Here is a 12,567-nt window from a genome sequence, read left to right as displayed (position 1 = left end):
CAGCGCCGCTGGTTCGTGCTCAGCAACGGGCTGCTCAGTTACTACAGGTACCGCCGGCCGGGGCGGGGCGGCAGCACGTGCGGCCCGGCGGGTGTCCTCGGGCCGGGCCGGGCCAAGCCGCTGTCCCGCGCCAGCCCGGGGGAGTCCCCGCTTGCCTTCCCTGCATGCGGGGGCGCGTTGGCCCGTTTGATTTCCCAGGGAAGCTAAGGAGGCTGCTTCTTCCCCGGAATATTTTTCTCTTCTTTCCCCCTCGCCAGTCCCGCTCGCGGGGGTGTGGACAGCACCTCCAGCCTGGCCCTAACTGAAGCCAGGGGCTGCCCAAAGCCTTGTGAAACGCCATGCGTGGCAACAGCAGGGCGCTGTGGGTGTCTGGACAGGCTCGGCTGGGTGCACTTGGTGTTGCCATTCCTGGGCTGGTCAGTTTTTGTCTGGGGCGGGAGCGCTCTGCTTTACAAGGCAGTCGCAGTCTCTTGCTGTCCTTTTGCTGTGTTGAGTTTCTCATAGAAGAGCTCCACAAGGTTCCCCCGGGTCTGCCTTCCTGCTCTAGCAGAGTCTTGTCCTTCCTGGCTGTGCGTATTGTCCTCCTCCAGCACGTCTGCTAACTGGCTTGCTGCAGTGTGGAGGCTCAGCGCTCCGTGACCCTAGCACCCACGTTGTGCTGCCTCAGGTTTTGCTCTGTGCCGTGCTTATCCAAGGGCTCTGTGCCGCGAGAGGAAGCAACAAGGGGCTCAGTGGAGAACAGTCTTCTCTGGGGCCTCCTGCAGACCAGGTAGCACCATTTCTGGGTCAGACAGGAGCAAAGGCCTGTGGGAGTGGGTAGCTCTGAGGAGCGGTGTGGCTCCGAGCGGTCTGCTTGCTTGAAGTTCTGTACCAAGCTAGACCTGTCACTCTGTAGGCGAGCCACTCCTCTGAAGGTGCTCATGATAGTAGAAAAGCAGCTGAAAATTGCCATCTGGGGCTGGTAACTGCCAATAGCTTTCCATCTGTTGCAAATCTCAGTGTGTGGGCTGTTTGAAATCCGCATAAGCTGTCTGGGAGGTATGCTGTGCCATCTAGGAGGTACTGGTGTCATGCTTTTCTGCACCCCAGTGTCAAAAGCCAGATTTTCCTAGATCTCCTTTCTGAACTGCTTGGGGGCCATCAGTGCTACTAGGAGTATGAATGCTTTGGCTTAGTACATCAGACACCAGGACTGCTTCTCCCTTTTGCTACAGTGTTGTGCGCCATTGAGGACAGCTCCACCCACATGGTCAGCATGTGCCTGGGTAAGATCTGCTGTGCCCCGGGCTTCACAAGGTCTTGACTGGTGCCTGGACAGTGGGGAATGTTTGCCTGTGGTGCTCGCAGCCCAAAGCCTGGGGCTAATGAGATCTGCCGTCAGATACTTGAGTGTCAGGGAGGAGTTTTTCAGTTACTGGCTGAGCAGGTGGCTGTGGAGTGTGTGATTGGGCACCTCAGGGTATGGCAAAGGGTTCAGGAGTTGCATCTGAATGCTGGTGAGCAGTGCCTGCATCCTGGATGACGTTTTGGCCTGCCTTCTGGACCCCCTGCAAAATTGGGGTGAGATGTACTTGGAGGTCTGGGCAGTGGAGGCCCAGACATTTACCATCTGGTCCCAGAGACCAAGCCTCTTGAGTGTTGTAGCCTTCAGGGCTTTCTTGTTACCTGGCCATTGTCCCCTGGTTGAGAATCACTGTCCTAGCTTTTTGGGAATGATATTTTGCTGGAGTTCCCTCCCCCCATCCACTTTCCCTCACCAGGCTGGAGTAGGGGCTCTGGTGCTTCCTGATGTCAAAAGCCAGGATGGGTGTTTGGTAGGGTTGGCTGAAAGAGTGGGGGTGGAAAGCTTGTTACTCTGTCTGAACTCAGGACTTCTCATCAGGCTGAGGTGGTAGGAGGAAGGTCTTGGCATTGGAGGGTAGAGCTTGGGATGGGAAGACAAGACTGGGGGAGTAGTGTGGGGCACAGTGGTTTGTCCCTGAGGTGGGAGATGGTTAGTGGGCTGTGATGGGAAACCTGAATTGGGATGCAGGGGCCAGTTGTGAGCAGAGCTGGGCTTCTGATCTTTACCTCTAAGACTTAGGCCTGAAAATGAGGAGTAAAATGAAGTATGGCTCACGTGTGCTCCATCTGTCAGTTACACAGCAGCATCTCATGAACAGATTTCTCTCTCTGTACAGCAGTTGTGCCCCAGCGTGGCCATGGTCTGCCTTGATGGTGGCGTATCTGTTCTGTCATGCTTAGAAGACAGTGGCAAGGTTGGCCCGGGAAACAGACCTGCTGAATAGGTCAGCATGCCTGTTCTGGTGATACTCCGTGCGAGTGCCACTCCTGCAGCTGCTGCTCTGAGGCTACAAGGCCTGCAAGCATTTCATTCTTGCCTTCCCCCCAAGCCCCAGGAGAGAGGAGGTTTGTCTTTCAGTATCAAAGAGAAAGGCTGCACCTCCATGGAAGTTCAGGTACCTCTTACTGGTGGACTGGATTCTAGTCTGGCATTTTGCTGAGTCCTTCCTGGAGTGAAATGCTCATTAATGCTCTAGGGCTCCCTGTGCCCCCAGGGATGCTTTGCTGGTTTTGGACAGCTGCCTCTTGAAGTACTGGGGCATGTACCCTTTATACAGTCTCTCTTTACAGAAACCTATACTTTTTGCTGTGCTAATGAAAACTTCTGCTTTGGAAATGCTTGAGCCAGAATCTGTGATATCATGTCCCCCATCCATACCTTCGTAAAGCTCCTGGAGACCACCACTCCCCACTTGTGTGTGCTCCTGTTTGAGCGATACCCTACAAAACTTTACCCAATACTTCTGAAAGTAAAATATTGAGAACTTTGTGACTGAAGGAACAGACTGCTAGCTCTTGCCATGAGTTTTAAAACCTTTGGTGCACATTTGGTCATCACTTTAACCTTCATTTTAAATGGACTACAGCTGTCAAGGGAATTGGTCAGGTGGAGGGAGCATTCTGTGCTTGTACTGCTTACATTTCTGGAAGGGATCCTGCTCCAGGCAAACTTGACTGATAGCAGGGAGGAAGAGTTGGTCAGCAAACTTATTTATGGCCTCTCAAGTGAGTACTGACATGTGAATGTCTTTCATCTCCTTCAGAATAACTGCTCTACTTGTACTTATCTGCACTAGTGGGTATACACATTTATTCGGCTAAAAGGCCCATGTATTTTCTTCATTCCTTAATTCCTTTTTATGGGGATGTCTGGAGATGTTTTTACAGGGTGGGGGAAGGCAGCTGCAGGTCAGGGACCTGAGCTGTCGCTCCCATAGGCTGTGCAGGGGATGGAGTAACTAGTGACAACTGGGTCAGTGATTTGTGTGTTTCTGCTGGTTCTGTTGCATGGCACTTAAGCAGAGTCTGAGCAGGTGGCATTTGTTTCCACAGCTAGGAGTGCAGGGTAGAATCTGGGTTGGCGGGGGACCCATAGGCAGGGATTGGAGGCTTGCCGAATAAATGGAAGAAAGTATCAGTTTAATATGAGTGTTATAGTGAAATAGCACTAATCAAAACAGTGTTAAGCAGGGATTGACAGTATTAGGAAATCCCTCTTCCTGTTCAGAAGGACTCAGCAGGAGATGCGTGAGCCCTTGAGAGGACAGTTCAGATATCATCATGAATTTCAGAAAAGACCAGGCAACTATCCTGACAGCATCCCACCCATCTGTCCTACTATCATCACAACCAGCCACCCTGTCATGAACCCAGCGCTCAGCCTGCTGTCATCTCCCCTGACCAGTCAACCTCATCTTCTCAGTACCCAAAGCCCAGCTGCCTGGGGGCAATGTCAAGGCCCATATTGGAGGAAACCAAGCCTGCTGACAGGTACTGAGTGACCCATGTTATGAAGCATCACCTCGGACCCCTTCGAAACAACACAAAGGTACCTTCACTGAGTGAGGCCCACAGCATTTGCTGAACCCCAGCCCACCCCACCTCCTATGTCAACTCTCAAATTCCTGGCAGGCAGTAGGTGCTTGCCCTATCACCAAGACCACCCCCACCCCATACACCTTCCCTGACTTGCATTTTGTTTCCTCACCCCCAGCAGCTGTTGACAAACAGAAATACCCCATCGTACTCTGGGGTGAGTTTGATACCCTTGATCTTGAAGATAATGGCCATTGTGTGCCTTTGTCCTTTTTAAAGGTTGGTGCTAAGTCATGTTGGGTGGACTGCGCTGTGACCCCAGGACAGCAAGGTTGGGAATTATAGAGAGGCCATATCAGTACTGCAGGAGTCATGAAGCACTCGTGTTTTGTTTAGGGTTATTTTTTTTATTTAAAGCATTCTTTCTTTTTTTCCTGTTTGTTTCCACTCTAAATATTCTTAATTCTACCCAAATCTTGACCGTTGAATGTAGTGGCAATGAGTGAATGCACTTAATATTGTTCTTTATAGACAGAAATGCCAGTTCCATTTTCTAACCAAAAGCTGGTCTGACATCTTTCCAAACTGTGCAGAATGGTTTAATAAAAGGTATTGCCAAAAAAGCCTCTAGTTGCTTGAATATTTCCTGGACCATCATGGCTACAACAGCACTTCACGCTTAGTACTCTTTGCTTTGGGTCAGGGCTGTCAAACTCATCCAGCTCATAGGGACAGCAGGTGAGAGTCACTGAGCCAGTCTACAGGTTGGATTGGGCCATGCTGGAGCCAGTGTGCAGGGCCAGTCTGGTGGGGCTGTGTGTGCAGTATATGCCCTGTTCTGGCCCTCTGTGTGGCATGCAGTGCACACATCTGATTCAGCCCTGTGTGCTTTGTGCTGCCCCCACTTTGGGGCTTCCTCTGTACATGGTGTATAGGCATGGGGTGACCTGGTAGACCTGGGGCTGGTTCACATTGGGCTCAGGCTGCCCATAAGTGCTAGAGCGAGCACTTGCGGCCGGTCAGTTAAGGCACCCCATGTAGTATGTGCTCTGTGCCAGCCCTTTCTGCTTTGTGGAGAGTAAGCCTTGAAGTGATGCTGGGGTGTGCTAAATGTGGCGTGCACTTGACATGCACTGACCTGCTAGACTTGCCTTGTGCTGGCTTTGCTGCGGCCTGATCCATACTGAGTATAGGGCTTGTCTAGCATGGGCGCTGCATGTAGCATGCACATCAGACTGACCACCTGTGCCAGATGCAGTACCTGTGGTGCTGGGTCCAGCCTGTGCACCAAACTGGCTCTGAACTACATATGGGGTCAGTCCAAGACCCATGGGATGGATCTGGCCCACAGCCCATATGTTTGACATCCCTGCTTTAGACCTTTTATTGTGCCTCATGATCTCTTAAGAGTTTTGCTTATTGTACTGCAATACAAAAATAGGTAAAATGGTCATCTTGTACTTTTAGGTTGTCTTTGTACTTGTGTCAGTCATAGATTCAAAGGTTAGATGATCAGTAATAATTTAGTAATTGGAGAGTTGGAATATTTTAAACTGTAGGAAAAAGTATCATATTGGAACTTTGTTTAGGAAAGCCCATAATACTAGTAAAGAAATGTCCTTCTTTTAGGAAGGAGAAAGTTGGTATAACATCTGGTGCTTTAACAATCTTTCTTTGTAATCTGATGTTTTCGATTATTTTGAATGCAGAGTATTTCCTTGGTGCCTATTGTTATCTGTGAGCGATAGATATTAAAAGAAACCAAAGGTTATTATTTTAAGAGGTTTTTAAAAAAATAAGTTCTGTGCATTATGGGTCTCTTCAAATAAACATGATAAGCATACTGATGACATGAATGTTGTAGAGAAGGGGGTGGAGTATGTGCCTCAGGGGAGGCAAAGGTGCAGAGAGGCACCTGAAGGGCTGCATCTAAGTAAATGAAACAGTTGAGGAGGTCCTGTTAACTTGGGGGCTGAAGTGGGTTCAGGTAAGCCTTTGGGCACCTGAGGCCACAGGTGGGCCTAAGGCCAGTTGGAGGGTGGCTGAGGAGAACCCATGGAGAAATAAGGGGGTGAGTCAGCAGCCCTGTATGGAGACCAGCTGGGGGGAATTACCTGGCTCTAAGACGGGGCAGATTCTGTGCAGTATTTTGTGAATTGCCCAATGCTCACTTGGATGAGGGTAGTAGGAGATGCCCAAAAGGCTATGCACTTGCTGGCTGGGGAGTGAAGGGAGTCAAGCCTGAGGACCCCCAGGTAAGGGCAGGGTGAGCGTAGCACCAGGGAAAAGAGAGGAGTGATACAAGTGTGGCCCAGCAAGGACGGTATGGAAGAGACTGTGTGAGAGACGGTGGGCTGTGAGGTGCCTCAGTCAGAGAGATGCAGTATGTGTGGCTTGTAATAGGGCAGGTTGTGAGAGGCCTAATACTGCAATAAATTTGGCCTGGCCTCAGGCTGGAGCTTTACACAGTTGTTGGAAACATCTGCAAGGCATAGGACATGTAAGGAGAGATCGGAGCATGTATTAAAGACCCTAGATACCAGGGCCCAGAATGGGCAGCCGCCTGCTTAATTTAAGACAGTAATTTTTTAACAGCAAGCAAGGCGTGGCAGGAAACATAGATGGACGGTGTGCTCAGAGGCGGTGGGAAACGAGCATTGTGGCTGGTTGGGGAGCTCCCACTTTGCCACAGTATCCACTTTTTGTTGTTGATGTTGCTCAGTTTAAACGTGCATAAATACTGAATTGGCTATTTCATAGACGACCAAATTTAATGGACTCTGGATGCATCTCCACGTTCATTAATGCATTCTAAATGATGCTCATTAAATCTAATACCTCTGGATGGCTGTACATGAGTAGAGGCTGCTGCGATGAGCAAATTTGATTAATCGAGTCTGCTAGAGCGTGGTAATTGCTGTGCTCCAGCAGCCTCCTGTGTCTTGCGTAGTAGCATCCCCTTGCCTCAAAATGGCAGTGGGGGCACTTGAACTAAAGCTTGTTTGTGTTTTAGTTCAAGCGCCCAACCACCATTTTGAAGCATGGGGATGCTACTACACAAGATGCTGCAGTGCTTTAATTAGAGCGGCTCTTGGAACTGCTCTGATTTAAAGTGATTGCTTCCCCCCCCCCCAAGCAATTCTCCAGAGCACATGTAAAAGTGCCTTCCATTGTGAGGTACTGGAAAATGCACATTAGCTAAAGAGCATTTTTTTTGGTAACACATTAATGTGCATTAAAATAGGCAAATGCATGTTTTAATGAGCGTGTAAATGCACTCTCAGAGCTGTGAAGGCAAAAGTATAGTTTAGAACAGTGATTTGCAATCTGTGGTATGCATACCACCAGTGATATGCAGACAACCTGTAACTGGTATGCGTCAGCAGCAGGTGGGGTTGCTCAGGGCACTTGCACCCAAAACAGGTGTCCAATGGGACCCAGCTCTGGCTACCGCTGCACATTGCAGTAAGTGGTGCAGCCTCTCCACAGGCATGTTCAGCTTTTGTACTTGCTGGGCATGGGAGGGAAGCACTGCACACTGGAGCTGGCTGCCTTCCCCTCAGGGGCTGCGTTGTAGGAGAGGGAAGCCCCAGGCACACAGCTGGGTCCAATACGTGGAACTTCCCTCCCATGTCTGGTAAGTATGGGGACCGCCAGGGATACAGACTGCCAGTGGGGCATGCATCCCTTGCAGAGCCGTGTTCTGCTGGGTGTCCTGAGCGCCCTGCTTGCTGCTGCACCATGGGGGGAGCACGTGGGGGTCCCAACCCTCCTTCACCCCACACCCTGTCCCCACAACCTGCCACATACACATAACCCCCAACATACCCTATGCCCATCCACCCCACCTGGTGGTACTTAAGGTTGAACTGAAAAATTTGCTGGTGGTACTTAAGGTTGTATTGTTTTAAATTGGTGGTGCACCATCTGTCAGAGTTTGGGAACCGCTGGTTTAGAACATACAGAGTTCAATGCAAAAGAACAGACTAAAATGAAAAGGGGGCTGGAATGACAGAACTCAACCAGTCGCAACTGTAGTTATGACTAGTAACTGCTGCAGTTAACTGACATGAAAATCTTGGGTAATAGGCACTCTCTTTTTATACCACTGCTGGGCAGTGAGTAGGAAAAGAGAAACTTTAAATAACTAAATGAAGGCAGACTCTTATACATCATGTACTATTCTTCTGTTATCAAAAGCCTGCTGGTTTTTACCCTTCTGTGTTTTGTGTTTGAACCACATCTTCCAAGTGACTTGGAGGCCTTGAGATTCCATGGTCATTGTGCCTCTGTGCCCTTCACACTCTGGTGGTCTGGGATTCATGGTGGGTATTCCTTCTTGCATGTTATCACTAGGAAAGGCTCTGCAAGCCAGATTATTGTCACAGCTGTGTGGTCTTGTTGCTTTCAGGGATTTGCCTGATGGAAATATCTTTTTCACTGGTCTGTGAGTGCACAGAAGCTCCATCCTGCACCCCATGAGGAGTACAGACAGTCCCACTATGTACAGCAAAATCCCTGTTATCTGGCAGTCTGCTATCCAGAACACTCTGCTAATTGAAATCAACATGTATTGATGTTTACCAATAAAAATTCCAAGCCTATTCATATAGGATTGTACGTTAACAATAAAGCATAGAGAAAGAAACTGTTGCCTGTATACAGGTGGATGATGAGAAGGCTGTACATTAGGGCCATACGAAACAGCACTGTTCTGTTTTGACTTGTGTTGAAACTGCTGTTCTATTTTGTTTTATTGAAACAGTTTCGGTGTTTTGACGCTTTTTCAATGTTTTGCCCGTAGGCTGTAATGGGGAAGCTTGAAACAGCCTATAACTTTGTCATTTCTGGCCTGATTTGGATGCAACGTGCAGGAATGGTAGCCCCTTCTAAGGGCATGAAGCTTGCGAAGTTTCAAGGAGATAGGTGCAGAGGTTTCAGGGAAACTGCACCTCAAAGTCTTGAAAGCAAAAAACTCATGTCACATGCATGTGTTAAGCCACAGCAGGGTTGAAACTGCAGGCATGCCAGCCCCTGCTGAGGCCACGAAGCCTGCTAAGTTTTAAGGAGGTAAGTGCAAGGGGTTTGGGGGAAACTGCACCTCAAGCTCCAGACAAGGAAAACTCATGACGTGGGTGACTCTGTGTGTTAAGGTGCAGCAGGACAAAAGCTGCAGGCGCACTAGCCCCTGCTGAGGCTATGAAGTCTGCCAGCTTTCAAGGACTTGGGTGTAGGGGCTTCTGGGTCCCGGGGCCCTGGACCTCTGGCTGCTGACAGGCCAAACTCATGACATGGGTGCTTGTTGGGATTGTGTCCGTCTTGGGGTACAGCAGGGTGAAAATTGCAGGCCTGCTAGGCCCTGCTGTGGCTATGAAGCCTGCCAGCTGTCGAGGAGATAGGTGCAGGGGGAGTCTGGGTTCTAGGGCCCTGCGCCTCTAGCTGCTGACAAGCAAAACTTGTGACATGGGTGGGTGACACTGTGTGTGTGTGTGTGTGTGTGTGTGTGTGTGTGAAGGTGTGCCCTCACTCAACTGACACCAAGGCAGAAAGCAGGGCAGTGCGAACAATGCTGCCTTTTATGCAGTTTTTCCATCCTTTCCCTAGAGCACTGGGATTGGAAGGGACCTCAGGGAAGGATGACAGTCACTGGCCAGCTACATAGTCAATAATGAGCACTTCTTTCCCCACCCTTCCCGCCTCTTTCCCCCTCCCTCTTCTTTCTTTAGTTTCTGTTTCCCTGCAGGCAAGACCAGCTTGAGCTTCAAAAACGTGAAATATTTCGAAAATTTTGAAATGGTTTGACTTCCCTCATTTTGTTTTGAGGCTGTTTCAAAGCTCTCCATTTCATTTTGATTTTGCTGTTTCGAGCTTGAAATGAATTAAAACAGTGTCGAAACAAAACTGCCAGCAAAATTTTGCACAGCCCTATTGTACATCTCTCAATATTGTTACAGTTTCATGATATACTGTAGTGTATAATCCAGTTTGCTGCTTCTAGCTGCTGACTGTGCAGGGCTAATATAAGGAGACAGCAGTAAAAGTTTATTTTAGTCTCTCAACCAATGCCCATCTTCTGTTCTAAAAATGGTTCTTCACATGCAAGTGCCTTTCGGTGTGCATGCAGCCACTTTCAGATAAGGACTTCTCTTTAACTTTGAATTTCTTGATGCACATTTTTTTAAATTAAATATTGTATCTTGATAGTGGTTTCATACAACTTTTTGTTCAAGCTCATGTAACGTTTCCTTTAAGTCAGGGGTTGGCAAGCAATTGCCACTGTGGGTCACTGTTTACAGCCCAGCCCCTGATGCTGGCCATATCACCACACCTTCTTGGCAATCGGCAGATGCTGCAAAGGGAATAGATGGAAAAAGGTGGGTGGTAGGACTCTGGGGGTGCTGCCTATGTTACAGCAGAGAGAGTAAGCTGAATGCAGCAGGCAGTAGGTCCCTGGGGTAGCCTCCTGTGCTTCTCTGGCTGGAGTTTGTTGCTAATACCCTGAGCTGCCACAGGCTGGATCCAGTTCCTGAGCTGTAGGGTTGCTGACCCCTGCTTGTAGGCATTTTGGGAAATATTGTCCTTGTACTGTAAAAAAAAAAAGTACATCTCAGTGTGGCAGTAATTATTTCTTGGCCTGTTCTCCTGCAGCCAGATGGAACTTTCATAAAACAAAACTTGGCAGAATAGGTGAATAGCTTCCCGAATTAGAAATGTTCATTGGAGGGAACTGCCCGGCTTTGTAGAGGAAAATGAGGCAATTAAGTGACTTAACTAAAGTTACAAAGTCAGCTGGGAAGAAGTCCTAGACCAGTGGTCTCCAAACTTTTGAGGTCAGAGATCACTTTTGGAATTTAAAAGGAACCAAAGATCTACCTGCCTCCTTCCCCCAAGCAGGTAAGTCTGTGGGGAGAGGAGTGGGAGGGGAAAGGGCTGGGCCGGGAGCGGGGCGGATCAAGGCCTCTGTCCTAGCCCCACTCCTTCCCTCACCACTGGGGCTTTGATCTGCCCCTTCCCCCCCACAGCAGGGAGGTAGGGAATGGGGCAGGGGCAGGCCTTTCACAGTGGGCAGGGGATGGAGCCGTGAGCGGCTTGTCTGTAGGGTATGGGGAGGGCTGCACGCAGTCTGGGAGGGCACGGGGGGTGAGTGCTCCCGGCTCTGCAGGCAGGACGCGGTGGGCTGGGCATGGGGCAACCGGCTCTTCCTGGCTCGGCTGTGGTGGTGTTGGGAGCAAGGCCATGGGGAGGGGCAGGGGGGGTGTCCATAGCCCCTCCAAGCACCGGTGCTACCTGCCCCAAGCACAAGCGTGGGCCAGGCGTATCGAAAAGCCCAGCGCAATGTTCCAGCCCATCAGCCCCCAGCTTGCAAGTCCCTGATGGGGGGCCAGGCTGCACCAGGCTGTTCTTGGCAGGCCTGGCCTATGCTTGTGCTTGGGGCAGGAGGTGGGTGGCACTGGCTGTGGGAGCTTTGGTGGTGGAGGTGGGGGTGCTATGGCCCCCCCCATGGCCTCATTCCCAGCGCTGCTGCTGTCTGGCTGGAAAGAGCAGCCCCATCATGCAGCTTGCCCCACCCTGCTGGCAGATCTGGGGGCATGCACCCCCCTGTGTCCTCCTGGGTGCCACCCTCCTCATACCCCGTGAACAAGCCGCTTGCGGCTCCATTCCCTGCCCTGCACCAGCTGTGCAGGGCCTGCCCCTGCTCCATTCTGTATCTCAGAACGGTGCACCACCGGCAGCTGCCATAGCTTTTTGCTGGGCAGCACTGATGCCTGCCCCCCCCCCCGATGTGTGCTTAGCAGAGGCAGCTGCTGCTGCAGGCTAGGCTTTGTGTCCTGAGCCCTGCTGCATATGTCCCCCAGGCCTCTGCCCCCTCCCTTCCCCACCAACTGAACTGCGGGGTTGGGGTAGGGCACATGTTCAGTCCCTTCCCCCCCAGCCCAAGATCAGCTTCAAGAGGCTCTGGGATCCACTGGTGGATCAAGATCACTGTCCTGAACATTCAGAGTAGTTCCTTCCTTTCCACTGCTTTTACTGACCATTGAGATTTGCAGGATAGCGCTTACGTTCCTTTTCTTAATGTTGGATACTTCCCCTGGGCCTGCTTTGCAGCAATATCAGATCAGCATCTCTGAAATAAGCAGAGTTGAGAGTTCCTGTCTTATTGTTTGAGCAGTTCTTTTATGACATGCTTGCTAAGGGTGAGGATCGGTAGGAATACATATTCATGCCTCGTTGTACTCTAGTATCCGAGTGTTTTAAGTGGTAACTTTAAAATCTGGAAATACTGCTTTAGGGAAGTAGCTGAGTATATTCAACTAAAGTGCTTCTTAAGTCTGTAGCTAGTTATGAATCTTTAAGGGAAAAGGGGAATTTGCACTCAGTAAACTTCATGCTCTTCCACTTCCTTGGGAATTTACAGTGGGTAATTTACATGGAGAAAGAGTCTGTTGCAAGGATCTCAGTACTTTGAAACCTTATGACGACAACAGGAGATGGAAAAATGGGAGCAGCAGAGACGGCATGTTGCAGACCAAACCAAGAACCCAGAGCCACCCACCCTGAACGGAAATGTACCGTGGCAGAAAGCCACCTTGGTTTCTCCCCAAAATCTCTGCCCTGTGACAACGTGATTAGATGGGCCAGCACAGAGGATTCACACCTCAGCCTGTCTCTTTAGGTAACCTGAGCTGG

At 50.1% G+C, this 12,567-nt stretch overlaps 1 protein-coding gene across 1 annotated transcript in view; it reads left to right on the top strand.

The window, feature by feature from the left end:
• Window positions 1–6: 6 nt before the first annotated feature.
• Window positions 7–12,567, top strand: part of LOC109312903 (oxysterol-binding protein 2-like) — an 82,847-nt gene continuing 70,286 nt past the window's right edge. Inside the window, exon 1 of the mRNA XM_019539257.1 lies at window positions 7–47. The gene's annotated coding sequence lies outside the window, so the exon portion shown is untranslated. The remainder of the gene's footprint in view (window positions 48–12,567) is intronic.

The sequence above is a fragment of the Crocodylus porosus genome, unplaced genomic scaffold, assembly GCF_001723895.1.
Source record: "Crocodylus porosus isolate Cpor-Errol unplaced genomic scaffold, CroPor_comp1, whole genome shotgun sequence".
In the NCBI taxonomy this organism is placed as follows: Eukaryota; Metazoa; Chordata; order Crocodylia; family Crocodylidae; genus Crocodylus; species Crocodylus porosus.
The sequence above is the reverse complement of the archived record's forward strand: the minus strand, read 5'-3'. Positions and strand labels throughout refer to the sequence as shown.